The sequence below is a fragment of the Megalobrama amblycephala genome, linkage group LG14, assembly GCF_018812025.1.
Source record: "Megalobrama amblycephala isolate DHTTF-2021 linkage group LG14, ASM1881202v1, whole genome shotgun sequence".
In the NCBI taxonomy this organism is placed as follows: domain Eukaryota; kingdom Metazoa; phylum Chordata; class Actinopteri; order Cypriniformes; family Xenocyprididae; genus Megalobrama; species Megalobrama amblycephala.
The window spans coordinates 7,380,890-7,391,837 of NC_063057.1; the positions used below are offsets into that span (position 1 = coordinate 7,380,890).

General features: G+C 36.5%; 1 protein-coding gene across 2 annotated transcripts in view; it reads right to left on the bottom strand.

The window, feature by feature from the left end:
• The window catches only part of osbpl8 (oxysterol binding protein-like 8), an 81,923-nt gene extending 73,317 nt beyond the window's left edge, over positions 1-8,606 (bottom strand). Inside the window, exon 1 of one of the 2 annotated variants that reach the window (XM_048154720.1) lies at positions 8,236-8,606. The gene's annotated coding sequence lies outside the window, so the exon portion shown is untranslated. The remainder of the gene's footprint in view (positions 1-8,235) is intronic. The other variant, XM_048154722.1, reaches the window with a different exon arrangement.
• Between the last annotated feature and the right edge of the window lie 2,342 nt (positions 8,607-10,948).

Below are 10,948 nucleotides of genomic sequence, written 5' to 3' on the forward strand. Positions count from 1 at the left end.
CATATTATTTCTATGCCGACAACCCTCAGATTTATCTTCCTGTTAAAACAACAACTGTTCTGTGTCTAATCTGTTTGCTGGATGGAATTTTTAAGTTAAATAGTGATAAAACTGAAATAATTGTTTTTGGCCCAACAGTTTTGTCTTCTGGCTGTGTTAAAAACATTGGTGTTATTTTCGATCCCACGTTGTATTTTACTAAGCAGATTTCTTTCAGCTAAGATCAATTACTAGAACCAAGAAGATGCTTTCTATGAAGGACCTTGAAACTGTAATTCATGCTTTTATAACATCAAGGTTGGATTTCTGTAATTCACTCTATCTGGGTTTGCCTAAAACAGCTCTGGAACAGTTGCAACTCACCTCTCGCCTCTCTACACTGGCTACCGGTCAAGTTCAAGATCTTCTATCAGTGAAGATTTCTAAAAGAACCATTTTTTTTCTTAGTGTGAAGAACATTTTAAAAATCTAAAGAACCTTTTTCTACAACAGAACCTTTTGTGCAATGCAAAGATTACATGAATGTTAAAGGTTCTAAATGGAGCCATTGATGCCAATAAAGAACCTTTATTTTTAAAAGTGCACCTCCTCTCTCTATGCCTCTCCTCACAGTCGGCCGTGTTCCCCACCGTTTACCTCTGCGAGTGATCTATATTTAGTTCAGCCCACAGAACGTGTCCAGGAGCCCCTAACAACAGCTCTTAGCTGGGAATCTGTGCCATGCAGGAGAGCAGGATTCCTTCAGTCGAAACAAAACCTCATTACCATGACAAGTCAAGTAACCCGCTCGTCCCTCAGCCACACTGACCCCTTAACCAGAGGTTACAGTGAAGGTAAAAAAGTATCTCATGTACTTTAGTACTCTGAAATCTACTTTTAACAACCAAAAGAAAAGGATTCATTTAAGGTCATTCTCAAGGAGAAAACTATGATGGTGAATCTTTTTACAGACTTTGTTCTTTCTCTTTCAAGCATCTCAGCAAAACCCTCAGGCTAAGCAATGACAATATATTTAACAAAGTAGATTGAAAGTGCATTGCAGAAACACGTCTCAGTAGGTTTTCTCCTTACTGCACAGATTAACCAGTCAGGGCACGATCACTGGCGCACAGACACTGGCAGAGGAATGCTTTGTTGGGTTAATTTTTCACGCAGGTCAGATAATGCTAACAAAGTAAGCGTCTCATTTATGCACTATTAGAAACACCAAACAGAACTGACAAAAATAAAGTCTCTCCCCATCTACCATTGGTCAGTGAACTGGTAACTAATACTAAAACTATTAAAAATGTTGTTAATTGAAATAAAAAGCTAAAATATCATAAATAGAAGATGAAAAACGTAGGCTAAACTAAATGATAATCAGAAATGTTGAAGCACTAAAACTGCTAACTGGAAATAAATAAAAACTAAACTAAAACTACACCTGAAATAAAAATAATTTTATCCAGATGGGTTTTTGAAAGTCTAGACAGCACAAAAAAAATTATTTTTAGGTGGTTTGAAATGCGATTCCAATCAGATTTTTACAGATGAGTCTCCGTCTGGACGTTCTGGCTGCTCAAATCAGATTTCAAACTTGCATCACTCAATGTGACATGCAACAATAACGTCAAAACTGGTGATGGAAATTCCGTAAAGTATTCATACAGTGTTCAAATGATATGTCCAAAGATTTCAGCATTTTCCTGTGTACTGGAGGAGTTCTGCACAGCGACTTGACAGGGTGCTTATTTGCAGAGCGAGATGATGCACCTCTATTTTTCCTGCATCTGTTTGGAAAAGCCACATCTCATACATGGGTACGGCTACATTGTTACCAAAGCAACCCCAATAGTGTGCCTGAAAAGTTCTGATTTGAAAAAACAACAACTCATATTTGCCTGTAGTCTGAACATAGCCTAAGTGCCTCGTCCAACATGTCTTTCGAGAAACGCACATTACTCACTCCTCACTGACATCACGGCTCTGAGTTACTGCTCTGTCCACACAAGCTCAGTTCACTGGAGGAAAGTCCACACCATTAACCTCAGATGACACCACAGCACAGACTCTTTTCAAGACCGAGCTGCCAGCAGAATAACAGACTCAAGAAAAGGCATGCTGTGTGCTTAATCATAAATCAAACAACTTATGACCCCGAGGCTGTGTTACAGAAACATCCCATCTTAAGTCTGATACTCGATTTTGTTGCTGTCGGGTGGAAACCTTGCACGTCCAAAACCGCTACTTTAAAAAATATATATATACATTTTTGTATTTTTAAAATAATTAAACACTGTGCTGTCAAAGTTGATTTTGTGGCTTTATACATGGTCAGACTCTTGCATGTGTCATTATTACCAAAATCAAGGTCAAATAGAGTTAGAAGGTTTTTGACCAGCGAAACATATGCGTTTTGTCATTATAATGGCGGCATCTGAGGCAGTAAGTGCTTCGAATCACGTTTTCATCAACTTACAGGTTATAAAGTTTATTGTAGCTCTATGGGTGCTCAGTATATCATGTCATTTGGCCAAAATCTCATGTAATAAAAGATGAAGTGCTTCACACAGCTAAGACAGTATTGGCTACGACTCAATGACAAATGCTAGACTAAGATACTCTTCTCCACTCCTCAAATACATAAAACATTAGCCTTTATATGTTTCTTGAGTAAAGAAACTGCTGTACTTATTCAAACAGCCAGTTCTTTATTTACCCTTGCATTGCAAACAAGCAGAGAAGTATGTGTGGCTTTTGATTCACGATAGTTTTGGGTGTTATGAGGTTTGACTGACAGTTTGTGGATCCAATGGAGATATGAGGTTCAGCCACAAGCTCTTTTTAATACTTTTCATTGGTTAAATATTTGCAAAACCTTCAGACTAGTGTTACTGTCAAAAGTACCGACTTCGGTACCAAGTCAGTACTGAACTTTTAAAAATGTGATGCTTTGAGTGTGTCATGATGTGTGGCTGTAGATAAAGCGCACGACAATACTACTAATAATAACAATAAACAGGAGAATAGCAAAAGAAAATACAAACCGACATAAACTAATACTAGACAAAAGGTGCGTTCACATATCATAATTACTGTAACTACGAGATTCTGGCTCGTAAAAAGCGTTCACATCCTCATAGAGGTCGTAATTACAGTTTGTAAGCTGGGAGTTTTCTGAAAGCTCCCATGTGTACCACCTGACCGCTGTAGATTCATTTAGGCGTTGATAGTCGTGCCATAGAAACACATAATTCCCAGTCAGAGGACGTGAACAGCTTCGAATACAGCTTCGACGTGTTGTTATTTCAAGATTACGGTAATTACGTGGTGGTGTGAATGCATTTAAAAGACCAGACAGAAACAGAAGGCTTAAATAAATGGGTGAACAGAGGACTGTTTAACAAGACACACCTGAAACGAGGACTCTAATCAAATCAGTTACCATGGATACAAACAGGGAGAAATCGAAGTAGAAGTGAACTAATTAATTAGGAGATAACAATGACACTCAAACATGAACTGAACAGAAAAACAGATCAGAAAAGCAAAGGCAAAACAGACATAATCCTGACAGAGTGCTGTTGAGCGGATTTGTAAACACCTCTGATTGGCTATTGTGTTCACAAACTCAACAGATATGTCTGTGATTGGCTGAAAACTACTTCAGACAGACGTGAAGGTTGACCAATAGTAATAATTTATAAAATAATAATAATAAATAAATAAAAATCACAAATATGGAGATGCAAGGTTTCTGAAAAAGTTTTTTTCTATAAAAAACACTTAGCAACCACCCATAACACCCTAGCAACAATACAAGGATGCCCTAATAACACACAAAACCCTTCACTTCTGCACTTATCATTGAATAATTTTCCTGTTATCACTGTAAAGCTGCTTTTGAATCAAGCGCTATATAAATAAAGGTAACTTGACTTAACTAATCTAGCTTATTCTTGAAACTTGGCATTTTGCACTGCAAATATTGTTGGCTCTCTTATGAGAAATTACTTGTGATTATGCTCATTTGTAAGTCACTTTAGCTAAAAGCATCTGCTAAATGAATAAGCGCAAATGTAGCATTGCGGCAGCATGCAAATACGGGCAAATACCACTCACATCTTCTGCAGAAAATTTAAAAATCTACTCATGCAAATTAAATGTTTCCATTACATTAAACACTTCATCTCAGAAGTGTTTGAATCTGATTATTATGCATTTCCTGTTTTAAGACTTTCAAAATCTCACACAGGAAACAGCTTCTGTTCTCACCTGATCTCCGTTTTATTTGTTACAATGAAGCATTTCCAGCATGTCACGTTGTGTTTATGAATCTACCCATCAAAAAACAAACTGCATCCTTCTCATTAAACAGCTAGAGAGCACTGATTCACACATTTTCCAAGACACGCAGGCCAGCTTCACCCTCTCAAATCACGAGACACTTCAGATCTCAGACGCCCCTCACAGGTTTGACATTCAGAGCCTTGTGAAGGACACAAGAGAAACCATAATGAAGATGACGGATTTAATGAGGATTAAAACTCCATTTGATTTGGTATCCAGGCAAAACTGAAGGCAGTACTGAGAGATTACGGACACAGCCTTAAGGGCATCCATGTCAGCGGGACGGATCATTAATATAAATGAAGTGTTTGCGACTCTGCCGGGGTGCCGAGGGTTTGCACCTGAGCACAAGCCTCATGACCAGGCGAAAATAGCTGTGAATTTGTATGCTGGTCACTGCCATTTGGTACTAGTAAGATTCAATTGTTATTTGATAACAAACATGCCTTTGAATGATTCATTACAAGTAGAGAATCAAGTAGTATTTATTTTGGCCGATCAATGTCCTGGACTTACGCACAAACTGCATTGCAATCATTTCCCAAAATGTCATTTGTGTGGAAATATTACCGGACGTTAACAGGCCGACAGGACACGCTTAAGACGGATGCAAAGAGGAGAGGAGAGCACAGAAAATACTGTACAAGCTTACAGTTCAAGAAGCTTGAAATATTGGAAGAAAAAAACAAATACTGAATTGAGGGTGGGGGTTTATATGAATGTATCTCTGAAGAGATCTGACTGTGTTCAGAAATGTTTCAATGCATTTTCTTTTCCTCTTACCTCCGTATAAAGTAGTGTTTATAAGTGCAGCGCTGCTTTGTGTAAAGCGGTACTCAAAGAAACCGCTGCTGTTCCATAAGCGCCACCTACTGTCAGAGAGTGAAATTACATTTTCATTCTGTCCATCTGTTGTTTTTGTTTTGTGCAGGTAAACTCTGGGTTAAAAACAACTCAGGTTGGGTTAAATATGGACAAACCCAGCAGTTGGGTTAAATGTTGTGCAAACCTGCTGGGTTTTATTTAATTCAACCATTGATTAAAAATTACTATATGGCTGGATTAAAATGGACCCAAAATAGATTGGAAATTACAAATCAGACACATAATTACTAGAGGCAACAATAACAATTAAAAGGTCAACATTTAGTAATAAGCAACTTAAAACTCTAAAAAAATGCTGGGTTAAAAACAACCCAAGTTGGTTTGAAATTGGACAAACCCAGCGATTGGGTTGTTTTAGTCCAGCAAATGGGATGTTTTGACCCAGTGGTTGGGTTAAATGTTTGCCCAACCTGATGGGTAGTTTTATTTAACTCAACTATTGTTTAAAAATTACTGTATTGCTTGCTTAAAATGAACCCAAAATTTGTATATTTTTGGTTGATTTTAAACCAGCCATATAGTAATTTTAATAGCTGAGTTCAATAAAACTACCCAGCAGGCTGATCAAACATTTTAAACCAACTGCTGGGTTAAAACAACCCAATCGCTGGGTTTGTCCATTTTCAACTCAACATGGGTTGTTTTAACCCAGCATTTTTTAGAGTTTAGAAATGTTTATTATTTATAAAACTTATTAATAAATGTTAATTTACAACCTATTTTGGGTTCATTTTAAGTGAGCATTATAGTCATTTTTAAACAATAGCTGGGTTAAATAAAACTACTCAGCAGGTTGGGTCAAACATTTAACCCAACCGCTGGGTTAAAACAACCCATTCACTGGGTTTGTCCATATTTAACCCAACTTGGGTTATTTTTAACCCAGCATTTTTTAGATTATGTTTTGTGTAGCATAATTTCACAAAGATAGTCAGACCATTCTGTTTGTGCTATAAATTTGGAAATTATGCAATATAATAAATCAAAATCAACTGCTCATGCTACATGTGTAGCATCTTTGCTTGAGTCGTGATTAAAATGCAGTGGTTGTTTGTTTGGCCTGTTATAGAGCAAATAAACAACAAATATATTTTCTTAAACAAAGCCAAAGAACCGTAGCTGAATCAGAATCGGAATCAGCCAAGAAAAATCAAGATCGGTGCATCACTAATCACAAGAGTCATTTGTTTTGAATCAGACTACACTGGTCGCATTGTACGTTTCTTGAAGTCCAACAATTAACCTTAGTTTGTCAGGAACTAGCTCTTCTAGCTTCCAGTATAAAATATATGCAATTACATCCAGAAATAGTTGGACAACGCTTAGGATTCTGTCCTCAGCTGCTAACACTATGCAAAATAAGGCGACAAACACACCAGCAGCGTCAATAACGCACAACAACACAGGAATGGAAACTCTATTTGACATGCAAATCACGATCACTGTCTCTCGTAATGTTTTGTTTGACTTGTACACATGCACACTTTCCTACAAAGCAATCGATCTGTTGGGAAATTGCTGATGAATAATGCGGCGACAATGAGACAAACATTTTTGGATCCTGAACACAGATCTATATCAGAGTCGGAAAGTAGCGTTTGGTGTACCACACGCTAAAAATATTTATAACAGGTTTAGGGTGACATGTTTAGATAGCAGATGTTACAGCTAAATAAATACAACATACACCCCGCATTTCACAAGCTCACTTCACCATTGTGGCACAGAAAGCTATGTGGAAGTGAGCGCTCGGGTTTCTGAACACCAATCTGCCTCTAAAGGGGAAAGTGGAAACATGAACCTTTACGCAAAGGTCAGAGATACACACAAAAGAGATGCGGTCGTGTATCCGTTCTCGTCTGATCTAAAATGAAACTGTGTAAATGAGAATAAGTTTTGTGGTCAAATTAAATGGTTCATGTTACTGAACACTAATTAATTTTTTATTATTTTGCGAGGCTGCTTCTAATGACACATAATTATTGTTATTACATTGTAATTCAGTACTGTAATATGTTGTTATCCATTAATAAGGCTACTTCTATGCTAATTAGACCACATATCACATTGAAAACCACAGTGGAACAAGGTAAATATTGGGTAAATAAACCAATACATTTCATGCCAACATGATAATATATGTTTAAAACGGTCCTTTATAAATAAATACATTCGGTAATAAAGTAGTACTATGATTTCTCGTTGGATGAAGATGATAATAACATGGTACTTTGATATACATCATGATTTGATTATCATAATCGCATGTCATTTGATGTTCAAAATGATGCCATGTAATTATTATTATGATATTGTCCAAAAAATGTGATACATGGTTTTGAAAAAGACTCCATATTCGTTTATTATGATTGCACTTTCATAACAATGGTATTTTTAAACTCTGGTTGACCCTTGTAAATATTTATAAAGGACATCTGAATAACAGATAAATATTATTGTTTATGTTAACTACACAAACAGCCTGAGCATGTCACGTTAGCTATTACATAACATACACGCTCACTGCAATCAAAACACTGAAAACAACATGTTTGAAGACATTCAGATATAAAATGCACTGAAAATCCCATCTAAATGATGGAGGATCATCCATGCATGCATATGTCCATCAAAAAGATCTGCAAAATGCGTCAAAATCTAGTTGGCTGCCTAACTAGGGCTGCATTCTAGGTAGAATATAAAGAATACCATGGTAGTGGACGTGTCCAAAACACTGGTACTACTATGTTTTTCCATTGTATATTTGTATAGTAATGGTGCACGTGCTGTTCATGACCAAAATACAATCTAGGTTGACAGCTGACAGTATTTTGAGAGTCTATATTGCTCAAATATACTGCATAAGTCAGTGATTCCCGCCCAAAAAGGCTGCACGCGCTGATGATGCTCAAATATGTTTTCTAGATAGGCAGCTCACTAGGTTTTAAGACACAGCCGGGAGAGCAGTTTACGGGTTATTCGTATGGAAATCCAGAATTATAAAACATTATCACCAACCTTAACTGTCTGAAGTCCTCCTGACGGAAAACACGGGCTTTTACTTGAGAGAATGAAGTGAAATGTGAATTGCGTCGTCTGAGGAGAATCCGTCTGTCAGTCCATCAGTAAACGGGTTAAAACTTCTCAGACGTATTCTGACGTATATCAATCCTACATACGCAGGAAACGCTCTAAGTGTGAACCATAAACGCGTTTTGTTGTAATATAAAAGCCATTAAGCGCGATACTATTGCCAGCCTTCGCTCGCACGTCTGTCTTCCTTCCTCTGCCTTCCTCTCGTTTAGTTATGTCTGCCGCGCTCGAGGGATCGGCGTTCGACTGGGCTAAAAATAAAAAAACACACGAGAGCAGGTCTGGAATCAGCTCTTTGAGATGGAACGCGTAATCACGTCAGTTTGATATAAACATTCAGGCAGACCGCGGATCAGTTGACTGTTTTTCAGGCGACCGTTAGGCGGAGTCTGTTACGTACCCAGAGGCCTTTAATAAAATCATATTAAAAGTCTAACGGGTTGTGAAAGAACCAGTAAAATGGTACTGAAGATTGACGTGTTGACTGTTTTTATTTAAAAAAAAATAAAATTTAATTTATTTAAAAAATAAATAAAAAATGGCAATGTTACAAAATATTTTACACATATTATTGTGTATATTAGCAGTATACTGTTTATTTGGACATGATCTAAATAATGTGAACATTTTCACTCACATTACTTTTATTTTGGTTAACATGGCATACTAATAAACGTGGAAAGGGCTAGAAAAAAATATAAGCAATGCAATGCTGCCATCACGTGGTAGTGAGCGTCCAAACAGAGCAAAAACGTCTGACAGGAGGATGAGCAAAATATTTAAAACGCACAAACCTGTATATATTTATATAAAGTGATAAACATTTACATTTATGCATTTGGCAGACGCTTTTAACCAAAGCGACTTACATTGCATTATACTATACATTTGTTTCTGAGTATGTGATAAAGTAGGTCGATGACGTAATGCTTCAACATTAGTACAGGTAAAGCTGATGCATAAAGCAGGGATGTGAATGAAATCGTTTTAGGTCACTTATAAACAGTGTTGGGGAAAGTAAATGCATTACAATATTGCGTTACTCCGTTACTTTTTATGAAAAGCAATGCGTTGCATTACTTTTGCGTTACTTTTTCTCACCGGGGCTGGGCTTGCTTGTTTGTTTTTTATAACAACAAAAAAGTTATATTTTTGGCAAAAAGGGCCTTTCACACCAAAAGTGAAATGAATAAACCTCAGGCTGAAGGAAATGCATACTTACACCTGTACAGTAGAGGGCGCAGCTCAAACAAACCTTTCAGCTCTGTTGCCATTCTGGATTAAAGAAGAATAGGATACAGAAGAAGGAAGTTCTAGTTCTTATTTCTAAATCTAATCTAAAGTATTTTTTGCTTATTAGTGTGTTTGAATTAAGTATATTGAAGGTCAGCAGCAAAGACATTGGTTAATAATTTAGATTAAATACATAAAGTATATTTGTGTAATTTAATATAGTTTATTATTACAGGTTTGCAAACATTCTGAGATTGCATTACACTGTTTTTGTTAATTTTGAGGAATACTGAATGTTTTCGTGCAAGTGAGATGAGTAAATGCATGTTTACATTGTCTAAAACTACAATAACCATCATGCTCACACAGCGCACACTTTATTTCTCTCAACATGGGAGATCTGTCACTCAATAAATGTGAAAAAGTAACTTGCATTACTTATTTGAAAAAGTAACTTAGATATTTTGTTGTAAATTGAAAAAGTAAATGCGTTACTTTACTAGTTACTTGAAAAAGTAATCTGATTACGTAACTCAAGTTTCTTGTAATGCGTTACCCCCAAAACTGCTTATAAATACATTTCTTATACAATTATACATTGGTGCATTGATATAAATGGCTATGGTATAGATGTCTCCTTGGTATTTGGGAATGTAATTCTTGGTTTTATAGGTTAGAAAATAGGAAATCAATTTATATTCGATTAATCTTATCGGCTAACTGTACATACACGTTTTAACCTATTTTACGCATTTCAATATAGATAGACTAATATGCTCCATAGTAGTAACACAAGACGCGTCACTGGTATGGCGGAATAAGTCCCGCCTTCTAAATAAGAGCCAATTGCCGATTGGTAAAGTCATCGCGTCACTGCAGCGGCCATTAGAAGCTCCGGTTTCTATAGAAACAGTCAGACGCGCACCTCCGAAATGAGGCACAATGCGCTCAAACTTGATCCAGCCTGAAAAATATCGTTTTTTGTAATGATTCGAGCGTTTAGAAACAAAATTTATGAGACAGTTGATGTCAGATTTCATTGGTGACTTCAAATATGACATTTAATCGAAAGCTTGGCAAACAGCTTTGGAGAATTTGATGTTTCCCCATTCAAAGAGATAGGAGCTGCACTTGAATGCCCGATAGGCGTTTCAAAGATGGCCGCCGAGTGAAATGACTTGCCTTAAAGGGACTTTGATAGAATGTGAAATCGAAAAAAAAAAAAAAAAAAAAAAAAAAAAAAAGTTCTTGTATTGGTTCTTTTTTTAAGCTTTGGAAATGAGGCACTCTAAAACTGATAATAATAATAATAATAATAATAATAATAATAATATAGAATATTAAATATATACTGTAATTTAATAGGTCAAATCTCACGCGCCCGCGCACGCTGTGCTTCCTTGTG